Source organism: Haliaeetus albicilla, chromosome 6, assembly GCF_947461875.1.
Source record: "Haliaeetus albicilla chromosome 6, bHalAlb1.1, whole genome shotgun sequence".
Classification (NCBI taxonomy): domain Eukaryota; kingdom Metazoa; phylum Chordata; class Aves; order Accipitriformes; family Accipitridae; genus Haliaeetus; species Haliaeetus albicilla.
Window position 1 is genome coordinate 17,601,614 of NC_091488.1, and position 15,167 is coordinate 17,616,780.

At 45.6% G+C, this 15,167-nt stretch overlaps 1 protein-coding gene across 8 annotated transcripts in view; it reads left to right on the forward strand.

The window, feature by feature from the left end:
* TIAM1 (TIAM Rac1 associated GEF 1) overlaps positions 1 to 15,167 on the forward strand; it is a 193,764-nt gene that overhangs the window by 741 nt on the left and 177,856 nt on the right. The window contains exon 2 of one of the 8 annotated variants that reach the window (XM_069785283.1): positions 8,891 to 8,927. The exons of the other annotated variants lie outside the window; for them this stretch is intronic. The gene's annotated coding sequence lies outside the window, so the exon portion shown is untranslated. The remainder of the gene's footprint in view (positions 1 to 8,890; positions 8,928 to 15,167) is intronic. 8 annotated transcript variants of the gene reach the window in all.

Genomic DNA, 15,167 nt, shown 5'->3' on the forward strand with positions numbered 1-15,167 from the left:
GGGGAGCCGTACCGGCCACGGTGCGGGGGCACAGCCGGGGTGTCCCTTAGGGACCGTGGGCTTAACGAGCGTGTAGCAGGTCAGGGTGGTGTGTTCCCGCCTGCGGGTCACTGCTGAAGGCAGGGAGGGCAGAGCCTGCCCGCGCTGCCCTTGCTGAAGTTGGGGACTCCTGACTGATGCACGCAGCCCTAGGCTTGACGGGAAGCGCTGGCACAAATGCGGTCTTTAATAGAGTTGCAGGAACGGGTGCGTAATTCCAGCGCGCAGCTCGGTACTAGCGCTTTGGATTGGGAAGCGCCGGGAGAAATTGACTCTGTTACTCCTCGGTCCTTCATCCCACTTCTCCCTCTTCGTGGCAGCCAAAGCACTCTGGGCTAGTGAAAGCTGGCTGGAGCTAGGAAATAGGTAGTACTCGTGACTTCTTAGTCATTTTGCTATGTATGAAATTCTGATTAAAAAATGTATTGGAATAAATTAGGGGAGGCTGAGCTCTATGGAGTGATTACTTGGGTGCCTAATCTGTGATTAGAGCATCTTTTCCCCTTCCTGTATTATTAAAACGCTTCTGTCAATTTCAATGACACTTCAATGCTGCGATATAAATTATTGAACAAGGGCAAATGAGACATCCTTCATCTTAGCTAGGGCCCTTAGTAAGGGCCCGATCCTGCAGAGAACAACGTCCTTCCACCCCTCCTGCTTCGGCAGCTGTGGGAGCCCCTCTGCCGAGTCCTTGCTCCTGTCCCTGTGCAATCCCCGGCTGCCCTTCCCCTGGCAAAAGCTGCCTTCTTCAGGCAGAGTATTGCTTATTGGATTGCATGTAACGGTTGTCCTTGCTGCTTCCCGATGAGCCCACGTGGATGGGACAGTCCTGTGGGATTTTGAAGGTGCGAGTGACCTTGGAAAGTGCTGTGGTTTTCTCTCTCGGCATTTGCCTTGATTGCCCTTGTATGCCACGAGCTATTTGATTTGGGGACTGCTGTGTGCAGAAGTCCTGGGAGGTGTCTTAAAACCTGATCATCACCCCTGTGGTAGTTTTTGTGTATATTTGGTAGTGGCAATGAACGTGCTATGCTAGCACCTCCATACTACTTGAGGTAAAACATGATTTAGGAGTGGCTGGGGAATGGGACTGCTTCTTCCCTTCTGGGCTCTGGAATGGTGGAGGTGGAAGAGGAATGTGACATACCTGTGGGGACTTGGCTCACCTCTGCTTTGGTTACAGGCAAATTAGTCCTGCTCCCACTTAGGCTGTGGGAACACTTGCTTGCCCCAGAATCACATTTCCCATGGATGAAAAAGCCGTTTCCTTCTTGAACAGCAAAGCAACTAAAAAATGAATTTTTTTAAAGTGATTCTCCTGACAGGACTTTAATCTTTAGCCTTTTTGTTAGTGTTATTCTTGCATTAATGATCTGGTTATGCTTTCCAGTATATTAAAGACAATATTCTGGAGTCCTCAAAAAAAATGCTTGTCACCTTTAATGATAACTGACTTTGGGATCTGGCCCTCCATAATCTCATGCAGTGCTGACTCTAATTTGCCTTAAGGGAAACAAGACAGACTGCTGTTTTAAATGGCCTTTTTGGCTTCTCTGGTTGCTCTTGACTGAAGTAGAATTCAGTGAATCCTACCCGATGTCTGTCCAGTGATTCATCTGGTCTTGCTTGGAAGAGGAAAGACAGTGGTTTATATTTTTTTTTTTCTATCAGAGGTGATTACGCTGTGTAGTCATTCAGTGGCCAGGAACATCGGAAAAACCTTGTGAGGCATCGTTTGAGAGGGTCACTGTGTGTAACGGGGCGAAAAAACACGTTCGTCTGGTACCAGAGCTCTCCGTTTCTCAGATGAAGTTCTCGTGCTGTAGCGAGGAGCACAGTATAAATAGCAATGCTAGGTTTTAGCCACTGAATTCAAAGTTATGGTTTCCACAGCAACAAGCACTCAGGCTGTTGTTTACGTATGTAATATTTCCCCCTTTTTAAAAAAAATAAATGTATCTGGCTTCTGGTGTTGTGCTGTGTCCAGTCCTCCTCCGTGAACCCCCCACACTCATTCCTCCTACTCTGCTTTTGAGCATCCCCCTCTGCTTTCCTTCTCCCGATGGCTGTCATCTTGCTCCATTCCCAGGTCCAGGCTTCCTGCTGCCTTCTCCTGGGCCAGTGGCTGAGGGCTCTGTGTACCAGATCCCGGCCTGTCCACCATGTTCATTTGTCTTCTAAGTCCTCCTTTTGGTACCAGTGTTTGCTTCCAGCTGTGCCTGCAGCGTGATAGGCACCATGCAAGCATGGGAAGAAACAGCCCTGCTTTGAATCCCTGGCATATCCCTCAAATACTTACCTGTGTTTCCCATCTCTCCCTTATCTGGAGGGTCATTGTCTTGATGGTAGGTCCACATGCTCTCCTGGCTCTTGCTCAGTCATTTCTCTTGAGGCTTAAAGGAAATGCAGACAGAGAACTGTGCCCTGTGTGGAGGGCTGCGGGATGTGCCCTCCACATCAGAACTGTGCCTTCTGAAGATCAGGATGCAATGCTTGTTTTTAAAAATGTTTGTCACACAAATGTGCAGCGTTGCTAAAGTGTTTTCATTTATAGCCAGGGGATTGATGTATCTACATGGTTGTGTCCAAGTTACAGTTTCCAGAGCAACTGGAGCTTTGTGTCTTGGAAGACTGTTAACTAAAGCATGAAACATCACATCAAATTTTCCTTTCTTAAATTCTGTAATTTTAGCTACTGTTAAAAATGCAGCTGTGCTTGTCTGAGAACTTGTTTAAAAACCTTAAATGACCAAGCAGATCATCATCAGATATGTACCTCTGCGATGAGAACAGGAATGGGAAATTTCAGCCCCCAAAGTAATTATCCTTACAGTTACAGTGTAAGGCACTTCAGGAGAAAAAAAAAAAGGAAAAAAAAAGGAAGTGCCATCTCATCTGTATCTCTAACCAGAACTAATGACAAAAGTGCAATCTGGCAAAACTGAGTAAAAAGGCTGATGTCAGCTGAAAGCAAACATCAAATGAAGGATTCTCATGGCTGGAGAATTGATCCTAAGAAGGAAAGGGACTCAGGTTCCTCTGTACCTGGGGGCAGTTGGGCAGGCCGTGGTGCAGGAGGCTGGTCTGATATTATTTTTTTTTTTTTATTTCCTTCTCTTTCCCCTTTCATTTGGCTGCTGCTCCTTGTGAAACTGGGTCCCTCTTGCAGTGTTTCACAGATGCTTTTCCTCTGGGCAGTAATGCCAAGGACCTTTGCGTCAAAACAGGTCACTTTCCCATTATAATTCCATTTGAGCCAATGTTACTTTCAAAAAAAGTTGATGTATCTGTGTTGTAGGTTTTCTCCTTGCTCTGTGAAGAGTTTTGTCAATAATAGGCATGTCATTCCATTATAAATTACCCTACTGGATACTCAGATTGGTTTGAGCAATGGTGCTATAAAATGATTTGCAGGTTACCTGGGGAATCTCAGCCAGGAGACTTTAAGTGTTGGTTTGTGTGAAAAGGAATTACAAAGAGAATGTCTCAGGTGTCTTCCTTTCTATTTTTGTTAGTAACCTTCCAGCTCAATGTTTTTCTTTTTATATATTTTATGTATATATATATATGTGTAAAGTTCCATTGATGTTGCCGCCTATAATAGCATTGTCAGCAGCCTCTGGTTTTTGTTTAATAAAATGGAGGAATGATTCTTCTCCTACGAGATGGTTTTTAAATGAAACTTAAACCCAAACCTTGTGATCTTTGGTGTGCTGCCCAGATTATAGAAACAAAATGATCGAAACACCAGCTGGCAATGGCTTGAAGTGAGTTGAAATACCTTGAACTTGTCTCTGAGTCTCTTTGAGAAAAGGTAGGGGTTTTGTTTTCTCTGTAGTCTCTTTGTGATACAGCACAGACCAAGAATGGATTTTAGCGTGTTCGCATAGGAGCAGGCTGTTGCCCAGTAGCCGTAACCCACCTCCATGGCAGGCGATGTTGCATGCTGGGTCGTGAGGCAGAGAAAGCTGGTAACAAGCTGGGAGAAGAGCCAGATTCTTTGCTGGAATAAGAACTGCTTGTTTATTTTCCTGCATGCTCAGAAAGTGCCAGTGCGTGCCATGCTATCAACTTAATTGTCTAAGTCTTTCTAAGTGAAGGTACCACTGCTGGGGTTCAGCGTTGTGTAAATGCATCCATCTTGGCAGCAGGACACCTAGTTTTACTTTTCTCCAGTGCATAGTGTACCTACAGCTCTTTCTTGACCTTCTCCATTAATTTCAGTGGATAAAGCCAAGTCTTCTGAGGGACCAGGCATTTGAGAGTTGGAACAAGATGCCTAATCCATTAACATTAAAGCAGACTTATTTTAAGAATTTCTTCTCTTGAAAGACCAGGCAGTAAGGGTGGTGGGAAGGTCTTGTATTCTTAACCAGGTGTCCTGGTGCGTCACCACAGTCCTTTGATCCACCTGGGGACCTAAATTTGTAGTGCCTGACCAGTTGCTTCTGTTGTAACCATTGCTGGGGGAGTGATGTAACAAGGCTGCACTGGGCTGGAGTGTTGCTCCCACCCTGTGTATCTTCCACCTGGGAGGTCTCCCTTGCAGCTAGGGTAGACCCTTGGCTTTGAAAAGCGAGATGGAGGAGGAGAAGGTTAAGATCAAAGAAGAAAGGCAAGTGATGAGGAGGGACAGTCTGGTCCAGAGCATTGGATGTCACAATTATGGAAGAATAGTTCATGAAGTACGCTGTTTTTCCCCAGACACTGTTTTTGTTTTTGAAAAAACATTTAAAAAGTTCTGCTCTTCTAAACTAGGTAAGTACCAACTTTTGACTGGGGCTTTGTGCTTGTTGAAAACAATTGTTTTGCCTTACAGTTGGGAAGCATGTCTTCTAGTAGCAGCAAATCTTTGTATTTTGAGTTTTGCAGTCCAGGCTGCAATAACAAATACTTGGAACACCCTTGGTCACAGTTATCCTGTGCATGAGAGGATTCTTTACTGCGTCACATTATTCAGCACGTCTTTATGTCTGATTGTTTTTCCCCTTCATATGCTCTGTTCCTAAGATTAGTACAGTTTTCCTCCTTGTGGATAAATAATTTAAACACCTGAACTGATTAAATGCATGCATCTGAGCTCAGAACAATCATGACTTTTTTTTTTTGTTTGTTTTGGATTCAAAGACTGACTTTTCTGAAGAAGATTAAAAGCAACTGAAAATAGCTTCATTATGGAAACATCAAGCATAACTTGAAAATTATCGCTATCATGTCATAGATTCTGGCAGTGTACATTTGCCTTCCCATTAGCAACATCTTATTGAACAATCAAGGGTTTATTGACAACTCGTTTACTTTGCCTAATTGTATGACTTACTGGAGGGCAGGACTGTCCTTCCCTTTGCGGAATGATGGCAAAGACGTCAATGCAAAGTGGGTCTGTGTTGTGCAGTAACTTGATTGCTCTGTTGGAGGGTGTTTTGTGAAGACAAAGTTGACTGCAGAAGGTTTGAGGCAACCTCCAGCGTTGGATTTGACTGTGCATTACCTGCAATGTGCCCCTGGCACATTAGGAAGATACCAGGGTCCTTTGGACCAAATGTGATGCCCCTGTGAAGTGGCAGGGCTCATGGGGGGTGAGTGGCTGCACCAGAAGGTCAGGGCTTGGCTCAGTGGTGCCAGGAGCAGCTGCTCAGGGGTGGCAACAGTCTGTATTGGTGAGAAGAGAACTGTTGGAGATGCTTAGGAGCCAGGAGCTGTCAAGTTCCCTCTCTGCCGTTGCCATTTCTGCTGCTGTGGGCTCATGTGCGGGCTCATACAAAACCCTTGCACTGGTGGGGGCAGATGTGCCTCTCGCTGGGGAGGGTGGAGGAGCTGCAGCAGTGCTTCCCTTCTGGAAGAAGTCCTTTCTGCTAATTTTCTTTCCAAAATGTCTTTTCAAAGAGGAACAGTTCTTCTGCTTTCCCCATGTAAAGCCATACATGCTCCACAGCCACCTCTGGAGAACTGCAAGCCAAACCAACTACCTAAGGAAAGAAGTATTTTTCCTCAATGTGAGAGCCATCTCATCCCGCATCGTTATCAGTCAGTGCTCTGCCCTTTCATCTCAGACTGGCTGACAATAGCACTCTCAGATGACTGGAGTTTCCTCTCCCTTTGTTGTAAAAAATACTCTTAGGAACTACCTTTATAGAGCAACTGCATATCTCTAGGCTAAAGTTGGAAAACATTTCTCGTCTCTCACTCAAAACATCTTCTATCTAGAGATTTAAAACCTCATGCCAGAAAGCTGTGGCCTAATACTTTGCTTGCAATTTTCTTGTATACCAGTGCTACTCTACAAGAACATGAATACCTTGATTGCCTGTATCTTGTCTGTCTTACTTGCAGAAGAAAGCATGGAGAAAACTAGTGATGTTATGAAAGTTTCACTTTGCATTTTGATTCCCCCCTCCTTTTGTGTGTGTGTGTGCAGTAACCTGGCCTATTTGTCATCACATTAGCCCTCCGTCTGGCTTTCCACCCTCCCTGATAAGCAGTGCTCAGTCAGGCACCAGGCTTTCAGCAAGCCAGGGCAATTCCTGCTTGGATCCAGTTACTGCTTGTCAGTCAGATCCATCCATTATCGTAGCAGCAGGCGGTTTTTGTTGTTTTGAGTTATCTGTTACTCTAGTCCATCACAGTTAGTTCTCTTTGCTTCTTCTAAAGCAAATCCTATGCCTGCCTTTATCTCTTGGCATGGTTTGGAGATGCGGGTTTCCTCGTTAACACCAGGCAGGCTTCTTGAGTGCTTTCTGTCCGACTTCAGCTCTTGCCATCCTGATCTCAAAACAGGCCCTCTCTCCTGTTTGCCACCTCCTCCCACTCCAGCACTGCTTTGATCTCCTGGGCCGTGGAAACCCCCTGAGCTTTGAAAGCTTACTGTCCTGCTGCCAGTCATTCTTTCATGATGAATGGCCTCGCAACCAGGCCAGGCTCTCTGTGCTGTGCCCCACCACTTGTTCCTGCTGCTCTCCTCTCTGTCGGCACTTTCCCTGTGACTTGCTGCTGTTAGTCCCCAGTGAAGCCTTGGGCAAAAGGTATTTCCCTCTGCATCCCAGCCAGCGCTCCAGCAGTGCTCTGTTCAGTTGCATCAGCTCCTCAGCTCAGTTTGCTTATCGAAAGCACGTCTTAAAACCTTAAGACTACTGCTTCCTAACCACCCAACGAGTTCCTGCAGAGTTTTTGTGCTGTTTGAAACTTTTATGAAAGCCTTAATTCAAGCCCTATCTGCATTTCTATCTGCACCTGCATAACTTGCAGGAGGCCTCCATTTGTAGCTTGTTTCTTCATCATGGACCTTCCCTAGAGTTTGGGTAGGTGCCTGTGCGGCACGATTGCAGAGGCACTTTTAAAACTGTTCTCCACTGGCTGTGTGACAGGTGAACCTGAGAACCACAGTAAAAAAAAAATGCAGAGAACTAGCTTCAGTTAATTTTTCCACTTACTATCATGTTCTTTTATCATCATGCTTTTAAGAGATAACAGTGGGTTTTGATCCAGAGGGTCTGATACCTGCTGTGCTGGGAGACAGAGAGCTGTTATGGTGATGAAGCAGCATGACAGCTAGCGATACTTAACTTGTTCCAACTCGGGTGCAAAAAAAGATTAAGCATCTTCCCTAAAGAGACTTGGCTTCCCTGCAGTATTAGCCAAGACCAAGTGAGGGAGGAAAAATGCAAAACAATGCAGAAAGTGCAGAAACTGGATGATGTGAGAAACATTTTGAGTTGAGGCTGTTGCATCCCCACCTTGTTACTAGTTCTGCTTAAGTCGCTTCTTGGCTGCTCAGATACAGCTGAAGCAAAAGAGCCCCAAAAGGATCTGTGCCGCTGTTACTGCCTCTGGTGCCTGAGCTATCTCCTTCCAGATGAACCAAAGGTTTTCAGCCTGGCTCTGTCTTATGTTGTTGTGCATCCCCTGTGTCTGTGGGAGCTGGGACAGGTGAGACACGAGCTAGCTGCAGTGATTTCGGAGGCAGGAGGAAACCCCAGGAGCACTCAAGGCTAGGCAGATGTTGTGCTTGTTGTTTAGCCCCTGGGAAAGAAGGCCTTCCCAGAGCCTGACTGGTACTGACACCCATTTGTTCCTGGGGCAAGGGGCGCAGGATGTTTTAGGGAGGCACCGATTGATTGGGGCCATGCAGTTCCAAGTTACTTACCATTTTGGCAAGCCATTTTGGCAGGATTGTCTCTGTAGAAAGAAGAAAGACTGTCCACATTAAGTGACTAAATTTTTTAAAGCTATTTGTCTTGTTTTGCTTGTAGACATTAATGGACCTGTGTACAAAATTTTCAAGACCTGTTAATGGGGTGGTGGTGTTGAAGTATAGTGTGGTTATATGGAGTGCAGAAAGGGAAAGCCTCTTCTGAAGACTCAGCATGTGATGGTGGAAAAACCTGTTGCACTCCTACAGCAGAGGAGGACAAATGTAGCTTCTGTTTACTCTGTGCTCTCTGTATGGCACATGTTAAAAATGTATGTGTTGCGTTTAAGAAAAATTAAATGTAAATCCTGCTACGTTTGCTCGTAAAATACATTTCCTCACTTGGTTATCATTGTCTCCTGGGAAAGTTGCACCAGTTGTATTAACTTAATGGCAGATCTCCTAATGAAGTCAGTGGGTTCGGGATTTCACCCCATGACTCAGAAAACTTTGTTTATTCTGTTGCTATAGGCTGTGGGGTTATAAAAACGTGATTGCTTCGTGCTCTCAGTTTGCAAAAGGGTAGTTGTGAGGATGGAAACTTGAGCTGGCAGAATTACCTGCCAAAATAATTAACTACATAGCTAAATGGATATAAAAAGACCAGACAAGTAAATTGCTTTTGTACAAATAGCCTTTTTTCTTTTTTTTTTCTTTGAGGCTTGCTGAAGTGTGAAGATCCCTCTGTGAAAATAAGGTGAGCAATTAGTATTAATTGATTTGGTTTTTAATATCGGTTGGGATGAACTTGCTGAGGATTAGTGTGGAAATGTATGCAATTTCAGGAGAAATTGATTGCATTTCATCTCTTCCATGTGTAGCTTTCCCTTAAACTGCTAATGAAAGTTCAATAACTAATGAACAGAATGTTTCGTTAAATGTGCGTTCAGCTGAAAATAGTTAACAAGTGTCTTTTTGGGATCCCTTTTCCTTGCTAGCCCCTTCCTTTGCTGGGTATACAGTCTTGGATTTTTTTCTTTGTTTTTTTTTAAAGGTGTTAGTGGAGATGATAAGACTTTTGTGTCCATTCCTATATTCCTCTTTGGAGAGTATTTTGCATGGAAAGGCTGGAGTTTTTTTGTGTGTTTTGCCTTTGGTAGCAATTACTGCTGCTTGCAGTTGTGGCTTCCAGTTCAGAACAAAGCTGTTCTGTGTGCCTAGCCAGTAATAATTGTTGACAGTTGATAATGTTGGAGACTTCTTATTGTGGCTGCGATCTGAATTATACCAACTGCTACTGAACCCAAATTATAGGTTTTTTTAATTTTAGCTTCAGGGCTCCCATGCTGGTATATTCTCTTTCCTCTGGTAATAAACCAAATAAAAGTTAGTGTTAGAGGTCTTTCCTAAACCTACCAAGCGAGACGCAGAACTGAAGTGTCACAAAGACTGCCTAAATTTCTATTCTTACTGTTGTCTGCTCTCAGACTTTCCTGGTAACACCTAGTTATCGCCTCCCATGGGGTGGTTAAACGCGTTCACTGCGTGTTTAAATCTGCAATATATATGTTAGGTGGAATATATTGAGTAAGAGGGGAATCGCTGTGGGACTCTGCGTATCCAGTTACTGATGCAGCTCATGGACCACAAGCCACTTAAAACCCAGCCCGAGCAGCTGGAAATGGAGGGTGGCTGCTGCAGCGGCAGGGGCAGCTCAGTGATGAGACCCCCGGCGTGGGGGAGCTCTTGGTGCCTGCACCGGTGACGGACAGTTGCTGCTGCGGATGAGGCCTCAGCTGCGAATCTTTCTTGCTTGTAGCTTTGAATGAGGTAACTGGTGTTACCTGGGCATTTTTAAATTTGTTTTCTTGGTTAAATTTTCATGAGTAGGATGGTATGAAAATGAATGTGTCATTAACAAATGTCCGGGAATGCTGCTTGCTCAGAAGTGATTAGGAGATTAAGTAATGGATTAATTGTAATTATTCCACCAGAACCATCCTAATGTGCCTAGACACAAGGCATGTGTCCTCTCTGAAAGGGTTGTGTCTGGGGCTTGCTCATGTGGGGGTGTGAGAGGGGGTGTGTGCATTGGTTTACTTTGGAGAATTATTTGTTGGCAATTCACGTTTCATCCTTGTTTCCCAGATTAAAACTGTTTAGCTTTCAACTTTGAATTGGTCAGAAATTTTTACTTTTCCTCTTCATGCAGACATTGTCTGTTGGCAAAATATGATTTCAGGGAAATGTTCTTTTTGCATCACAGGAAGGCTTAAGAAGCTTGCGAGAATGATAAAACACTTTTTCTTTGGTCACTTGTGAGTCTATGGAGGTACCTGCTGAAGCATGAGTTGAAGGTAAGCTCAAACCGGATGAACAAGGTGGTTCTTTGTGCAGCCTCCTCTTCCTGTGGGGTCTTGTGAATACACTCTCACCATTGTATTTGATTTTTTTCTTCAATGAAATATGTCTGTGGAAAGCTGCTAAATAGTGCCAGACCCTTGTCTCCTTGGGATGGGTATAAGACCAGGGCAGATGCTACAGACACTTCTCTGAAGTGCTCTTCCAGCTTCCAGCACTGTGCAATTTGGGGATTTCACAGGCCAGCAGCAGCCTTTTTGTGTTGAACAGCTTTTTCCAGAGGGAGCCAAGCAATGTGTTATTTTGTCCTTCCTGTGAGTGGCAGTAGCCATGAGATCTTTGGGTGCTCTGGGTCCCAAAGGTGGCCCTGACTGGCATGGCCGTGGAGCTCACCTAGCTGGACCATTGGTCAGGTGCCACCTGGCCACTGCTATCCATCTCCAGTGCAACCACAGCCTAAGAATGGGGAAAAAATTATGGTTTAGATACGAGCGAAGGTTTACGTCACTGCTACCTTGGGCTTTTATGTTTCAACTAGTTGTGTGAGCAGTGGTGCTTGAGTTAAATGTCTGCATAGCAGCTTGTGGTGGCATTGACATGAAATCCCTTACGCCGGAGCATCCACAAAGATTCTCCAGCGTAAGGGATTTCATGTCCTTGTGAGCATATTTCAGGGCATCAGAGACTGCGTCCTCCAGTTTAGAGGTACCCAAATGTCCTCTCTCACTTGATTTCTGATGGTCTGCACCAGTTTTTGTGATGACTGCATGCATTTCTCTCTGGATAGTGTGAACTCAAAATTTGGCAGTTTTGTCATCATATATATCACCTGTATTGGGTGTATGTGGTGTGTGAGGCTTGTGATGGGTCAAGGAAAGGCTTGGATGGTATTGACCAGCAGTTTTAGTTGATGACCAAATCCATGGTGTGGGTGGGGTTTTTTTTGTGTACCTCAGGTCAAGGATGAATTAATTTTGATGTTAAAAGCTCGGGCATAGCTGCAGTGGGCCATTCACAGCTTTCTGAAGACAGTCATTGAAGCATGTGACTGTGGAGGTACTTAGTGGTTCACTAATTACATTACTCCAGCTTCCTTGGGCCATCTGTGGTTAATGTGCTGCTGGCTCTGTAGATGGCATTAAGGTCTGATGGCTGTAGATGTTGCTTGCTCAGTTCTTCCATAGCAATGCTCAGAAAAAGAGCTGGGCTTCAGCTGTCTGCCTGGCCCCTACAAACAGACATCCTTCGACAGGGAGGTGTGGGACAAGTCTCCAAACATAGGGTGCTCCAAGCTTGTAGGAAGGAAGAAGCTGGGTATGAAAAAAATTTGCAAAATGCCTACGACTTGTTAAGACTTCAGACAAAGATCAGTGGTTTACTGAGGAAACTCAGTATCTGTTCTGTATTTGTCTACTGGCAGACAGTCACTCTGTCTTGTATGCAGGTGTTCCTGGCCCCTGCCAGCTGTGGAAAAGTGGAGGGACTGAAGGACAGGGAACAAAATCCAGCAAAGAAACATGGGAAAGCTGCTATGGGAACCCTCTGGTAAAAATGGCCCTGAGCAAGTGCAATTAGTGGCAGCTGGGGTACGTGTATGTGGTAGGTGAGCTTCTTGGAAGTTCTGGATGTATAATATATAAATAAGGTCTTCTGAAATGACAAAAACATCTCTTGCTGTACCTTGGTTTCTGTCTGTGTTAAATTAGAAAATGCACTCTGTTTTTAACAAAGCAGACCTTGTTAAAACAAAAGCTGTGAGTATGGGCACCCTTGACTTAAAGCAGAAAAACCTACATATTTGATGTTTGGATGCAGTTGTGAAGCCAAATACTTGACTTAACTGAAGGATCCCACACGTCATCCCCTTCCCTCACCTTTTCTCCCTGTTGTGGGGTGGGATCTGCCCTGATGTCCTCCACCTATGGCCTTGTCCAGGGGGTGAAAGAGGCTAGGGGACAGTGAGGAGGCATCTGGAGAATGTGACAAAACGATGGGGGGTGAAAAAGTGCTTGTAGGTTTGGCCAACAGACAGTAGGTTTCCTTGTTGGTTTTTTTTCTTTTTTTTTTTTTTTTCCTCTTAACTAAGAGTACCAAAAGGCACTCCCCCCTCCTTTCCCTTCCTGGAAAAGAATTAAAAACAGCCCTCAGAAGGGACCCCCCAGGGTATGATAGATAAGCTGTCTGCATTTTTGTAGCGAGGAGAGGTCTTCTTCCCTTAGCCCATACCCCACACAGGCGCTTATCCTGCATCTGAGCCCTGGTGCTCTCTGGTTTTACTGACACTTCTAAAGAGAACTAAACTGTTGGTCAAGTCCCACTAAACTGTTGGTCAAGTCCCACAAGCCTCCTCGGGCAGATGGACATGACTGTGGCTGCTGCAAGTGGGGTCCCAAAGTGCTGGAGGGCTTCTCCTGTCTTCGCTGGTTTTGCACAGGTCTGTGTAGGGCAGGTGTGTCAGGACAAGCACAGACCGCTGCTGGAAGGAAAAGCAAGTCCTCTGCAAGTGCTCTTCCTCTTGCTGGACACCTGAAACACCAGCTAGGTGAGCTTGTGTGCTTGATTACTTGTTGCTGAGCTTCTGTGGCTGTTTCTGGCCCTGGCCCCTGTAGTTTATTTTCTCAATGTGGCCTTCTGTTTGTGTGGAGCTCAGACGTGAAATACGGGCTTGCTGGGATAATATTTACTCTCTCTTTGCCTAGGATTGTTCCATTCAAATGGAGTAGTCTTACAAGTTTAATGACTTTTTTTGTAAGCCCTTTGCCTGTTGCCTCCTTTTATCCTGCAGTGGGAGCAGGAGAGGCAGTAGCAGCAAAGATGACTGAATCCTCTGCTCAAAACCAAAACTTTCAGCGTGGTGTGGCTGTAGAAGGAAATTCATAATTTTTCTGCAGACTACCAGAATCATCTTGAAATATGGGAGGAGAGGAAGAAAAATTAAGCTTCAGTTTGCTCTGTTCCCCACCTTGTCCTGGAATTGTGGGAGGTTGTCCTTGGGCTTGGGTCTTGCCTGACCTGTTTGCTCCATCCTGGGGTGGGAGGAAAAAAAAAAAAAAAGGGTATCGATGAAACTCTGTACCAGAAACAGAAAAGACCGTTTTTCCAGAACAATTTGAGCTGTGCCCTGTTGGCATGCTTAAGGGTTGGCAGCAGTAGTGAGAGCAGTTTTGCTGCTGGTGGAGAGAGCCCTCAGGATCCACGCCAGCTGAAACCCTAACCGAGGTCTGTGGAGGAGGTGGGGACACCCTAATGGGAGTCATCATGTGGCAAGATTTGGAATGGCAGCACATGAAATGCCTCAGGAGAATTGCCTGCTGCAGATGCTTGAGGTCTCTGGAGTCAGTGAACAACTGAATCTCAGTCTGCTGGGAGGTAACTTATTCCTTCTTTTGATGGACAGGAGAGGGAAGAGCTCATACATGGTGTCTCTTGGCAGGTGCTAGAGGGAGTGAGCAGCAGTGTAATGCAAGCATCTCGGGCTGGGGATCCTGCTCAGCGACTTGCACAGCCCAAGGGCCATGGTCCGTGACAGCCAGCAAAAGCAGCAGCCCCGGGGGGGCTCCCGAGGCTTCTGTTTGACGCCAGGGAGCTGTGGCCAGCAGTGGGAAGCAGGCTACCCATGTAACACCAGGTGGGGTAACAGCACTGGTCCAGGTGGATCGTCAGGTGTGTGCGAGGGGGAAGGAGGCCACTCAAGGAAGTGTACAGACCTGCTCTAGAATGAGATTTCCTGACTCTGCCAATCAGCCAGATAAAGATGGATGGTGAACTGGGGCTGCTGGTGCAGGCAGAGCTGGGTGTGGGGTGGAAGGTCAGAGGGATGCGTGGTCTCTGAGCTATGCAGCCTGTAGGCCAAGAGCAGGCTTGTTTATGTCAGCAGAGTCCAACACATCTTCAGGGGCTTTCACTCATGACCGATAGTAGTAAATGTTGCTCTCTTAGATCTGCCCAAATCCTTGTTGACAGAAGGAATGTGCAGATTTCTTGCTTCATGCCTCCTCTGCACCAGCACACCCTGCATGCACACACAGAGGGGGACCCATTTCTCCGGCTTTCCTCTGGACCACTCATAATCTTTAGGTTTTGGGGCTGGGAAGCCTCCTGCTGGGTTTCAGTTCCTCTCTTGAATGAGAAAAGCTCATTTGGAGGGGTATTTCAGCATCCAGCTGCAAACATGGGGAGTCTTGCAGTGTTGTTGCTGGGTGGGGATCTTCTGAAGACATCTGTATTATGTGACCTTATTTCTACACAGACATGGTTTTCAGCTGCAAGGATGGTACCTACTGAAGGTGCTGAGAGCGTGCCCTGTGTTGGAACGAGGGGAAAAAATGATGGAAATGATGAGGATTCAACATCATGTCTGCGATGGACGGAAGTCTCTCTTTAGGGCTGGTAGCTGTCCTTAAAAGAATATACACCTTTATTCAAGCTGAAGCTGGAAATTGCTTTAATTTTTGTACTTTTGAAGGGTTTCCGAGGAAACAAGAAGAGTCGTCAAGCGTTTTGAAAGTTACCCATGAGTGTTGCCCTGCCTGAAATCTGCATATGGCTTTTCCAGCACCAGTGTGCTTGTTAGCTGATCTGCTAAGCTAAGCATCTCTTTTCATGTCACTAAACTATTTTCTTGGTCTTGGCTGTC